At 45.4% G+C, this 12,290-nt stretch overlaps 1 pseudogene; it reads right to left on the minus strand.

Annotated features, from left to right (window-relative positions):
- Positions 1-10,297: 10,297 nt before the first annotated feature.
- Positions 10,298-12,008, minus strand: LOC140387998 (elongation factor 1-alpha 1 pseudogene; annotated as a pseudogene).
- Between the last annotated feature and the right edge of the window lie 282 nt (positions 12,009-12,290).

The following is a 12,290-nucleotide window of genomic DNA, read 5'->3' on the forward strand; positions in this document are numbered from 1 at the left end:
GGCCATGGGTCAAGGATAGGTTGCGTGTCAGTTCAACGGAGTCTGAGGTTACAGACTGGTTCTTCTGCAGGAACTTGGATGAAGAACTAAAAGGGGTGATATACAGGAGAATGAGAAATGATCGTGTACATCGAGCTAGTTGGTGCATTGCCTGGCCTGCCATGCAGCCTCCTGTCACTATTGAAGAATGTGGAGGAGTCTGGCTCCAGGTTGACAGGGGGCATTGTGCAAGGCTTGTTCTATGCAGCCTCTGCTCTATCTCCCTAACCTGCACATCTTTGTATTGTGGGAGGAAACCGAAGCACCCGGAGGAAACCCACGCAGACACGGGGAGAAAGTGCAAACTCCACACAGGCAGTCACCCAAGGCCGAAATTGAATCCGGGTCCCTGCAGCAGTGCTAACCACCGTGCCACCGTGTCGCCCCTTAAGTGCCATTCTCTTGCCTTCTCCCTGTAACCTTGCACATTGTTCCTTTGCAAATTACCACCCACTACCAATTTATTTTTTGAATGCCTCACTTGAACCCGCCTCCACCACACTCTCACTCAGTGCATTCACAACTCTAAAACTACTCGCTGCATGGAAAAGTTTTTTCTCATATCACTTTTGCTTCTTTTGCCAGTTCTGTAAATCTGTGCCCTCTCGTTTGTGATCCACACCCTAACAAATTCAGAAATACATTGTTCACCTCCGGAAACACCCCAAAATATTTCAAGAGACTTTGCATTCGCAGTAGTTATTCAAAGTTACCTTACTTTACCAAAGACGGATGCCTGGCCCTTTAAGTAATACCAATGAACAAAGAAAAAAGAACAAAGAAATGTACAGCACAGGAACAGGCCCTTCGGCCCTCCAAGCCTGTGCCGACCATGCTGCCCGACTAAACTACAATCTTCTACACTTCCTGGGTCCGTATCCTTCTATTCCCATCCTATTCATATATTTGTCAAGATGCCCCTTAAATGTCCCTATCGTCCCTGCTTCCACTACCTCCTCCGGTAGCGAGTTCCAGGCACCCACTACCCTCTGCGTAAAAAACTTGCCTCGTACATCTACTCTAAACCTTGCCCCTCGCACCTTAAACCTATGCCCTCTAGTAATTGACCCCTCTACCCTGGGGAAAAGCCTCTGACTATCCACTCTGTCTATGCCCCTCATAATTTTGTATACCTCTATCAGGTCTCCCCTCAACCGCCTTCGTTCCAGTGAGAACAAACCGAGTTTATTCAACCGCTCCTCATAGCTAATGCCCTCCATACCAGGCAACATTCTGGTAAATCTCTTCTGCACCCTCTCTAAAACCTCCACATCCTTCTGGTAGTGTGGCGACCAGAATTGAACACTATACTCCAAGTGTGGCCTAACTAAGGTTCTATACAGCTGCAACATGACTTGCCAATTCTTATACTCAATGCCCCGGCCAATGAAGGCAAGCATGCCGTATGCCTTCTTGACTACCTTCTCCACCTGTGTTGCCCCTTTCAATGACCTGTGGACCTGTACTCCTAGATCTCTTTGACTTTCAATACTCTTGAGGGTTCTACCATTTACTGTATATTCCCTACCTGCATTAGACCTTCCAAAATGCATTACCTCACATTTGTCCGGATTAAACTCCATCTGCCATCTCTCCGCCCAAGTCTCCAGACAATCTAAATCCTGCTGTATCCTCCGACAGTCCTCATCGCTATCCGCAATTCCACCAACCTTTGCGTCGTCTGCAAACTTACTAATCAGACCAGTTACATTTTCCTCCAAATCATTTATATATACTACAAAGAGCAAAGGTCCCAGCACTGATCCCTGTGGAACACCACTGGTCACAGCCCTCCAATTAGAAAAGCATCCCTCCATTGCTACTCTCTGCCTTCTATGGCGTAGCCAGTTCTGTATCCACCTTGCCAGCTCACCCCTGATCCCGTGTGACTTCACCTTTTGTACTAGTCTACCATGAGGGACCTTGTCAAAGGCCTTACTAAAGTCCATATAGACAACATCTACTGCCCTACCTGCATCAATCATCTTAGTGACCTCCTCGAAAAACTCTATCAAGTTAGTGAGACACGACCTCCCCTTCACAAAACCGTGCTGCCTCTCACTAATACGTCCATTTGCTTCCAAATGGGAGTAGATCCTGTCTCGAAGAATTCTCTCCAGTAATTTCCCTACCACTGAAGTAAGGCTCACCGGCCTGTAGTTCCCGGGATTATCCTTGCTACCCTTCTTAAACAGAGGAACAACATTGGCTATTCTCCAGTCCTCCGGGACATCCCCTGAAGACAGCGAGGATCCAAAGATTTCTGTCAAGGCTTCAGCAATTTCCTCTCCAGCCTCCTTCAGTATTCTGGGGTAGATCCCATCAGGCCCTGGGGACTTATCTACCTTAATATTTTTTAAGACACCCAACACCTCATCTTTTTGGATCACAATGTGACCCAGGCTATCTACACCCCCTTCTCCAGACTCAACAACTACCAATTCCTTCTCTTTGGTGAATACTGATGCAAAGTATTCATTTAGTACCTCGCCCATTTCCTCTGGCTCCACACATAGATTCCCCTGCCTATCCTTCAGTGGGCCAACCCTTTCCCTGGCTACCCTCTTGCTTTTTATGTACGTGTAAAAAGCCTTGGGATTTTCCTTAACCCTATTTGCCAATGACTTTTCGTGACCCCTTCTAGCCCTCCTGACTCCTTGCTTAAGTTCCTTCCTACTTTCCTTATATTCCACGCAGGCTTCGTCTGTTCCCAGCCTTTTAGCCCTGACAAATGCCTCCTTTTTCTTTTTGACGAGGCCTACAATATGACTGGTCATCCAAGGTTCCCGAAAATTGCCGTATTTATCTTTCTTCCTCACAGGAACATGCCGGTCCTGTATTCCTTTCAACTGCCACTTGAAAGCCTCCCACATGTCAGATGTTGATTTGCCCTCAAACATCCGCCCCCAATCTATGTTCTTCAGTTCCCGCCTAATATTGTTAGAATTAGCCTTCCCCCAATTTAGCACATTCATCCTCGGACCACTCTTATCCTTGTCCACCAGTACTTTAAAACTTACTGAATTGTGGTCACTGTTCCCGAAATGCTCCCCTACTGAAACTTCTACCACCTGGCCGGGCTCATTCCCCAATACCAGGTCCAGTACCGCCCCTTCCCTAGTTGGACTGTCTACATATTGTTTTAAGAAGCCCTCCTGGATGCTCCTTACAAACTCCGCCCCGTCTAAGCCCCTGGCACTAAGTGAGTCCCAGTCAATATTGGGGAAGTTGAAGTCTTCCATTACCACAACCCTGTTGTTTTTACTCTTTTCCAAAATCTGTCTACCTATCTGCTCCTCTATCTCCCGCTGGTTGATGGGAGGCCTGTAGTATACCCCCAACATTGTGACTGCACCCTTCTTATTCCTGATCTCTACCCATATAGCCTCACTGCCCTCTGAGGTGTCCTCTCGCAGTACAGCTGTGATATCCCCCCGAACAAGTAGCGCAACTCCACCTCCCCTTTTACATCCCCCTCTATCCCGCCTGAAACATCTAAATCCTGGAACGTTTAGCTGCCAATCCTGCCCTTCCCTCAACCAGGTCTCTGTAATGGCAACAACATCATAGTTCCAAGTACTAATCCAAGCTCAAAGTTCATCTGCCTTACCCGTAATGCTCCTTGCATTAAAACATATGCACTTCAGGCCACCAGACCCGCTGTGTTCAGCAACTTCTCCCTGTCTGCTCTGCCTCAGAGCCACACTGTCCCTATTCCCTAGTTCTCCCTCAATGCTCTCACCTTCTGACCTATTGCTCCCGTGCCCACCCCCATGCCATACTAGTTTAAACCCTCCCGTGTGACACTAGCAAACCTCGCGGCCAGGATATTTATGCCTCTCCGGTTTAGATGCAACCCGTCCTTCTTATACAGGTCACACCTGCCCCGGAAGAGCTCCCAGTGGTCCAGATAATGGAAACCCTCCCTCCTACACCAGCTGTTTAGCCACGTGTTTAGCTGCTCTATCTTCCTATTTCTAGCCTCACTGGCACGTGGCACAGGGAGTAATCCCGAGATTACAACCCTCGAGGTCCTGTCTTTTAACTTTCTGCCTAGCTCCCTGAACTCCTGCTGCAGGACCTCACGCCCCTTCCTGCCTATGTCGTTAGTACCAATATGTACAACAACCTCTGCCTGTTTGCCCTCCCCCTTCAGGATGCCCTCTACCCATTCGGAGACATCCTGGACCCTGGCACCAGGGAGGCAACATACCATCCTGTGGCTTGGCTGAATGCCTTATCTTCGGTGAATGACAAAAGGCGTTTTGCAGGCGACAAGGATATTGGCTGTTCAGTTGATAGCGAGGAGGATAGCTGTAGATTGAAGGAAGATATCAACAGACTGGTGAGGTGGGCAGGAAAAGGTCAAATGGAATTCAATCTGGAGGAGCGTGAGATGATGCATTTGGAGATGTCAAACAAAGCAAAGGAATAAATAAATGAGAAAATACTGTGTGGTTTAGAGGAAGTGAGGGACGTCAAAGTAAACGTCCACAGATTCATGAAGGTAGCAGATTAGGAAGGTATATGGAATCCTTTACTTTATTAGCCAAGGTGTAGAACATCAGAACAGAGAGGTCATGCTGGAACTGTATCAATCATGAGTTAAGCCAATACTTGAATACCATGTGCAGTTCTGGTCATCTCATCACAGAAAGGATGCAATTGCATTGGAGATGATACAGAGGAGATTTACTAGGATAGTGCCAGGACGGGTAAAATGCAGCTATGAGGTAAGATTGGGAAAGTCTGGGATTGTTCTCCTTGGAACAGGGGAGGCGGACGGTGTCATGATATTCAGGTAAACATCATAGCACATACATACTGATGGACAGATCAACGGACCAATCAACACACACACAACACCACAGCCAATCGCAGTCAAGAGCATACACAGTACAAAACAGGGAACACGACACTTCCTGAGCATACCAGCAGGAGACAGCTCAGGGCACAGAGCTCATAGCAAGCCACTCAGACATCCACCATGTGCTGAGTGCCACTACAGGATAGTATTAGGAATAGATCCACAGTTTCTAGGGTTATGATCGAACTTTAGTAACCAGTTTACCACTGTAAATAAATGTTAGCAATAAAGCTGAGTTGTACCATTCGCAACTGTGTTGGTTCGTCTGTGTAGCAGAGTACCCAACACATCAGACGGGAAATTTGTTAGAGCTGTACAAAATTGAGAGGGACCTAGATGGAGCAGATGGGCAGGGCCTCTTTACCTGAACTGATGGGTCAGTGACTAGGAGGCATAGATTCAAAGAGATTGGTCGAATGATTAGAGGGGAAGTAAGAAGCTAGGTTTTAACCCAGGGAGTGGAAGGTGTCTGGAACTTACTGTTTGAAAGGACAGTAAAGACAAAAACCCTCAGTTGATTTAAAGGTGTCAGGTGATTTAAAGCACTTCAAGTGCCACAACTTGCAGGATTATGGAACAAATGCCAGAAAGTGGGATTAGACTGGGTGGCTCATTCTTTGACTGGTGCACACTCAATGGGCATCTTTCTGTGCCGTCAACTTTCTGGGATTCTATGATTCCAACGACTAAGAGGAAGTAATGCAATCTACATTAACAGCAGTTCATAGAATCATAGAATTTACAGTGCAGAAGGAGGCCATTCGGCCCATTGAGTCTGCACCCTGGAAAGAGCACCCTACTTAATCCCATACCTCCACCCTATCCCTGTAACCCAGTAACCCCTCCTAATCGTTTTGGACGCTGATGGCAATTTAGCATGGCCAATCCACCTAACCTGCACATCTTTGGATTGTGGGAGGAAATCGGAGCACCCAGAGGAAACCCACGCAGACACGGGGAGAACGTGCAGACTCCGCACAGACAGTGACCCAAGCCGGGAATCGAACCTGGGACCCTGGAGCTGTGAGGCAACTGTGCTAACCACTGTGCTACCGTGCTGCCCCAGTTGATCTAGAAGGCTGCCATCCGAAATAGAATAAAGTTGGGAAGAAAGGCCAAATTTGTGAGAATGATGAAGGGGGATTCATATCCCATCATTGTATAAATTTCAACTGTTATGCACAAGGTCTCCTTAAAATGTGTCCCACGGCTTGTGTGAAGTAAAAAAGATTTGATTTAATTTCCCAGCTTTTACATCAAAACAGTTTTCTCAGACAGTGCAATATTAAAACTGCAACTAGTTCAAACCTCTGTAGACGAGCAATATTCTTCTTTCCTGCAAAGACCGACTGTATATTGGATTGTATAGCAGCTTATGTATTAGTGACATGAAACATACAGCTCAATGGCAGTCTACAATGGTTTTCATTTCGATTATGATGGTGCGTCAGTCTCCTCAGTGCTGGGTTTATGAGAATTCATGCCAGCAGCAGATCTTATCTCACTTCCACTGTAAGTGCAAACACAGCTGAGACTATTTGGCATGGCTTTTTCCCCCAATTTTTCCCTTACACTCATTAACTGTTTCTATCTCATTGAAGAGAATTTCAGCACGGGAAGAGACACTTAAGTCTCCATGTATCGAATATGCCTCCAGAAATGTTAATGAATAGGTTATGAATACATGTATGCAAATACAACACAGTTATAGTTGGCATTTAGTAGCATATAAACCCTTTCAGGGATGACATTTATTTTCCAGCAATGCCACACAACCTCGTCGGCGAACGAAACAGTGGGGTTTCATTCCTACAGGCAATAAATCGTTCTTGCAAGAATTCTTTACCAATCAAGTTTACTTCTTTTCATTCTCTTAATGCATATTTTTCCCCCCCTCTTTATTTATCTTTCTGTACCTTATCTGTATCTAATTCTCTGTTTCTTTCTTCATCCTTAAATCTCATTGGTTGGAAGTCCCATCGCCCACCAGGCTTCCAAACGCCCTGATGACATTGTTGCGCTGTTATCAGCGAGTGAGGTCAGCTCACTGTTTAAAAGGTGGATGATCAAGATGTCCTGACCTAAACTACAATGTCAATTATCTTTGACACACAAGTCAAACAAGAGACTCAACCCCATTTGCCGAGATCAAAGCTTTTACTTTCCTGGATGTATTCAAGTTTGATATGGGGTATTTACTTAGAACTAAAACATGTTAACCATTTTATATTTTTTCACTAAATTCCTCCCAACCTTTCCACTTCAATTAACTCATTGCTTCTGATCTTTGCGCTTACATTAACTAAACTATACAACAATAGTTGGTCCATACAGTATGGTGCTCCACGAATGAACAAATCATTAACAAGCATCATTTTGCCATCTTTCACCATTAAGTTCTACAATGCTCAATTATTTAAAAAAACAAATAAAGGAAATGTTCAGCTCCCTCAGCAATGTTTCTACTTAATTAAAGCTGCAATCCTTCTCACATACATTTTTCAAATTAATTTTCAAATATTAACCAAACGTAACCATAATTTGAAACAATTCCATCCAATTCAATTTAATCATTGAAATACGAGGAGCTAAGTTTCCCACACGTGATGGGGCACAGGGAAATGGATTCTCTGATTGTGAGGCCATGTCCTCACGTTGGCGTGGAAACGGTGGCGTTTTACCCAAAGATTGGGCGCAAAACGGCCCGCAATCCTCCGTGTAGCTGGAGACTAGCTTGCCGGCAGAGTAGAGCACCCAGCTCTAGCTGCCGATATGGCCCGGAGAATTGTTGGGTCAGCGGCTGCACCTGCGCATGGCGGCGGCCTGCAGCGGCCACGGTGTGCAACATGGCGCTAGCCACTCGCGGACCCGGCCTTGCGAAATAGTGCCCCCCACTTTGGCTGGCTCGCACGTCCCGGACCACCCCACAACAGTGCTCCCAGACCCTGATAAAGTCCCCCTACCCGAGGATCGCCGCTTTGGAAGGGGCGGAGCATCACAAAAGTGGCGACACCGCCGATTTGGTTGGGAACTTTGATTCTCCGGCCGATCGGCGAATGCGATTTCGGGGTCGGCGACCGGAGAATCCCGCCCAGGATTACTGTGGGGTCCCTCTGATGGAAGCTGATTGAAAACTTAAGATTTTCAATTGGAAATGTCCCCATTTTACAGGAAGACTGGTTCCATGGTGTTTAGAAACTGGAGGCCAACTGGAGTATCCCAGGGATGGTAATGGAACAAATTATTTACCCACGTCATAGGGTAGAGGTCCTTTCTGGCCTCAAACCTATGTCAGCCAATTTGGCTGAGGTTGGGAAGAAGGTTGTGATGCCGGCACGCTGGTCAGTCTCATTCACTTTGGTTCCAACATCAACGGGACCCAAATGCTCAGGCAAAAGTGTTTTAATCTTGATTCTCAGTGTCAAGGTTTCCACGTCTCAAAATTAGCCACAATCAAGAATTAAAGTGTAATATGGATGGTATAGAAAGTTGCAATGTGCAATTGGAAGACTGTCTCATGGTTCAAGTAAGTAAAGTCGCCACAGTCCCAGATGGCGATTGGCTGCTTTCCCCTTTGAGGAAGAGGGCTGAATGGTGGTAATTTAACCTGAGGGCCACCACACCTCTGGCAAGGTCATGGTGTCCCTTTTGGGGGTCCCTCGATTACAAGAGATCCTGCGGGGTCTCCCCTTTACAGGGGTTTCTGAGAAGGATCTAGCTTTTACAGGTGTCCCTGTGAGGGTTGTCCCTATTACAGAGGTCGCAGTGGGGGGGAGGCTCTCGTAGAGGAGGGATGGCAGACAGTGCATTGTAGTTGGTAGGTCGACCTCAGTTAGGCTCAGATGGTCACTACCAGTGTATCCCTGGTGTGGTGGACCTTACGTTGGACCAAGGGGATAACTCCTTGAGAGCGTTACTGCCTCGGCCCACCGCAAGGTCCACCACGCCAGGGCCATGCTGGTTGAAACCACAAATGATCTGTGCCCACATGATTCCCGGACACCCATTGTCTCCAATTCTCCAGCTAAGTAAGCCCACCTGCTCTTTTATGAACTTATCTTTAAGTCAACAAGTCTCATCAATGGTCACTGCTGGGGAATTTCCCGCCCCACCAAAGTCTACTGTGTTTTGCATGGCTCACCCCTCCTACCGGCAGGAAACCCATGGTGGGGGTTTACTTCAGTGAATCGGAATATTCCACCAGTTGGAAGGTTTTAAGTGTAATTGTTTTCAAGCTGCTTTAATTGCATTTATCCCATTTTCTACAGTTAACCTTCAAAATTCCCCAAAATAAAAAGTGCCTCCAAAGTATTACTGTGAACAATGAACTTGGTGATTATAATGCATTGCTTATCATCCATTACATCTCTTAATCCAGAGTCTTGACTTTTCTCTTCAGACTTATAAATTTACTCTCTTACTCAAACCCTCTCTTCCCCCATTAGCTTAAAGCCCCATCTACCACAGAAAATGTGGTTTGAATGGCCCGGAGAATGACTGGGCTTCCTATCTTTTATCTGTTTCTTGACCTTAACTGTGAGACATTGGAGAAACAATTCAAGGCAGTTTTTGTCTACTTAATTCATGCCATATGTGTGCTATGTTGGTTACTGAAATTAGTCTATTCACTGGAACTTATGTTCGTCACTTTGATAAGCACCACCTCCATTAGTTACTAATATTTACCATCCAACCATAAATACTGTCTGCCACTGGCAGCAATTCCTGTTAGTAAACTTCCTTTGGGTTTGCATTCTTTTGGCTATTGTCCACCATTTTAGTTGTTTCTCCTCTGAAATTTCACCCATCGATAACGTTCCATGAGCTTAAAGTGGGACATTTAGGGTACTGACCGAGTTGATTTGAAGCTCATATTGTAGATGTCACTGAGTCCTCCTTTACATCGTAACTCCCTTCTCTGCTCAGCTTTAGGTTTCTAGCAGCTCCCTCCAACACAATAAGACCAGTTTTAAGTGAGAGTAATTAAGACAATGGGAATTAAGTAAATCCTGAATAAACTTTCTGCGATCTAAGTTAATTCACGCTTATTGAGCATGGACAAATATTAAAGAACTCAGCAGAGGGGTTCCCCTGTATGAAGATATAATCAAAATCTCTCCCAGAAACAAGTTGAAATGTTCCATTCGCATTAGCACATCAAAAGCAGCATTATAGTACATAAATGCACAATTAGAATGTGCGTTAGCTTGAAGACATAGTACAATTCAACCTGCTATGAAATAAATAATTGTGCTTTGAACCCAGTTCAGATTTCTGTAATTACTTTACATTTTGTTTCTTTTGAAGTAAATGTACATTTTACAACATGATTATGTTTCTGAATGATCCTTCTTGGAAAACATTCAGTGCTGATTGGTTTGGTACTGAGAATTTTTTTTTTTAGTCAACAAGTTTTGTATATTTATTAGTTTAAGTTGTTACACAACCAAAACAGTTATCGCCTAAGTGAAAAGGGCGTTTACAAGATTTCACCATTCTTCATCCTTTCCTTCTGAATTTCTTTCTATGCATTTTAATCAATATCCAGTCCCTCATCAATACACATATTTGGCCGGTAACAAACAAACGTTTTGGTGGTGTCAATCTCAACTGGGCTTGCTGAATCAGAGTGGCCAATGGTGATATTCACTTCTTTAATATTTTACTTGCAGCCTTGGTCGTTTTGACAGCAGATTCCTTCTTGGTAACACCTTTGATCACACCTACAGCCACAGTTTGTCTCATGTCACGGACAGCGAAACGACCAAGAGGTGGGTATTCAGAGAAGCTCTCCACACACATGGGCTTGGATGGGGTCATATCTACGATGGCTGCATCTCCAGACTTAACGAATTTTGGACTATCTTCCAATTTTTTGCCAGAACGACGATCAATCTTCTCCTTTAAGTGACTAAACTTACAGGCAATGTGGGCAGTATGATAATCAAGTACTGGGGAATAGCCAGCAGCAATTTGTCCAGGGTGGTTCAGGATAATAACCTGTGCAACAAAGGAAGACGCTTCCATTGGTGGATCTACTTTGCTGTCACCAGTAACATTACCCCGACGGATATCTTTAACAGAAACGTTCTTCACATTGAAACCAACATTGTCACCAGGTAAGGCTTCCGAAAGGGCTTCATGATGCATTTCCACAGATTTCACTTCAGTGACAAGATTGGCAGGAGAAAAGTGCACCAACATACCAGGTTTCATAATACCGGTCTCAACACGACCCCACTGGTACTGTACCAATACCAGCAATCTTGTAGACATCCTGCAAGGGGAGACAAAGTGGTTTGTTTACAGGGCGTTCTGGAGGTAGAATGTGGTTGAGGGCCTCCAAAAGAGTGTGTCCAGTGGCCTTGCCCTCTTTCCTAGTAATCTTCCAACCTTTGAACCAGGACATATTTGCACTGGTTTCCAGCATATTGCCACCATTCCAACCAGAGATGGGGACAAAAGCTACAGTATTTGGATTGTAGCCTATCTTCTTGATGTATGTGGTGACTTCCTTTGTGATTTCCGCATATCGTTTTGCACTGTATGGTGGCTCAGTAGAGTCCATCTTGTTGATACCAATAATGAGCTGCTTCACACCCAGGGTGTAGGCCAGCACAGCATGCTCTCTAGTTTGTCCATTCTTTGATATACCAGCTTCAAACTCACCCACACCAGCAGCAACAATCAGCACAGCACAGTCAGCCTGTGATGTCCCAGTAATCATATTCTTGATAAATTCCCTGTGTCCAGGGGCATCAATGATGGTGATGTAGTACTTTGCAGTTTCAAATTTCCAGAGGGAGATGTCTATGGTAATACCACGTTCACGTTCAGCCTTCAGCTTATCCAAGACCCAGGCATATTTGAAGGATCCTTTGCCCATCTCTGCTGCTTCTTTTTCGAATCTCTCAATGGTTCTCTTATCAATTCCACCACATTTGTAAATGAGATGGCCAGTGGTTGTAGATTTACTGGAGTCGACATGTCCAATGACAACAATGTTGATGTGCACCTTTTCCTTGCCCATTTTCAAGTCGGCGTGAATTCGTTCAGCGGTGGAGCTGCAAACCTCCCTTCGGTTGACTCGGAGACGAAAGGCGATAATTCTTTTTTTACGAGTATCCAGTTCTCTTTTCCCAATTAAGCGTCAATTTAGCATGGCCAATCCACCTACCCTGCACATCTTTGGGTTGTGGGGGTGAGACCCACTCAGACACGGGGAGAATATGCAAACTCCAGACGGACAGTGACCCGGGGCGGGGATCGAACCCGGGTTCTCGGCGGTGTGAGGCAGCAGTGCTAACCACTGCGCCACCGTGCCAACTTGGTACTGATAAAATTAAACTCATATTGATTTCAAACACACCTGGTTTAACCAGTA

The sequence above is a fragment of the Scyliorhinus torazame genome, chromosome 13 (genome assembly GCF_047496885.1).
Source record: "Scyliorhinus torazame isolate Kashiwa2021f chromosome 13, sScyTor2.1, whole genome shotgun sequence".
NCBI lineage: Eukaryota > Metazoa > Chordata > Chondrichthyes > Carcharhiniformes > Scyliorhinidae > Scyliorhinus > Scyliorhinus torazame.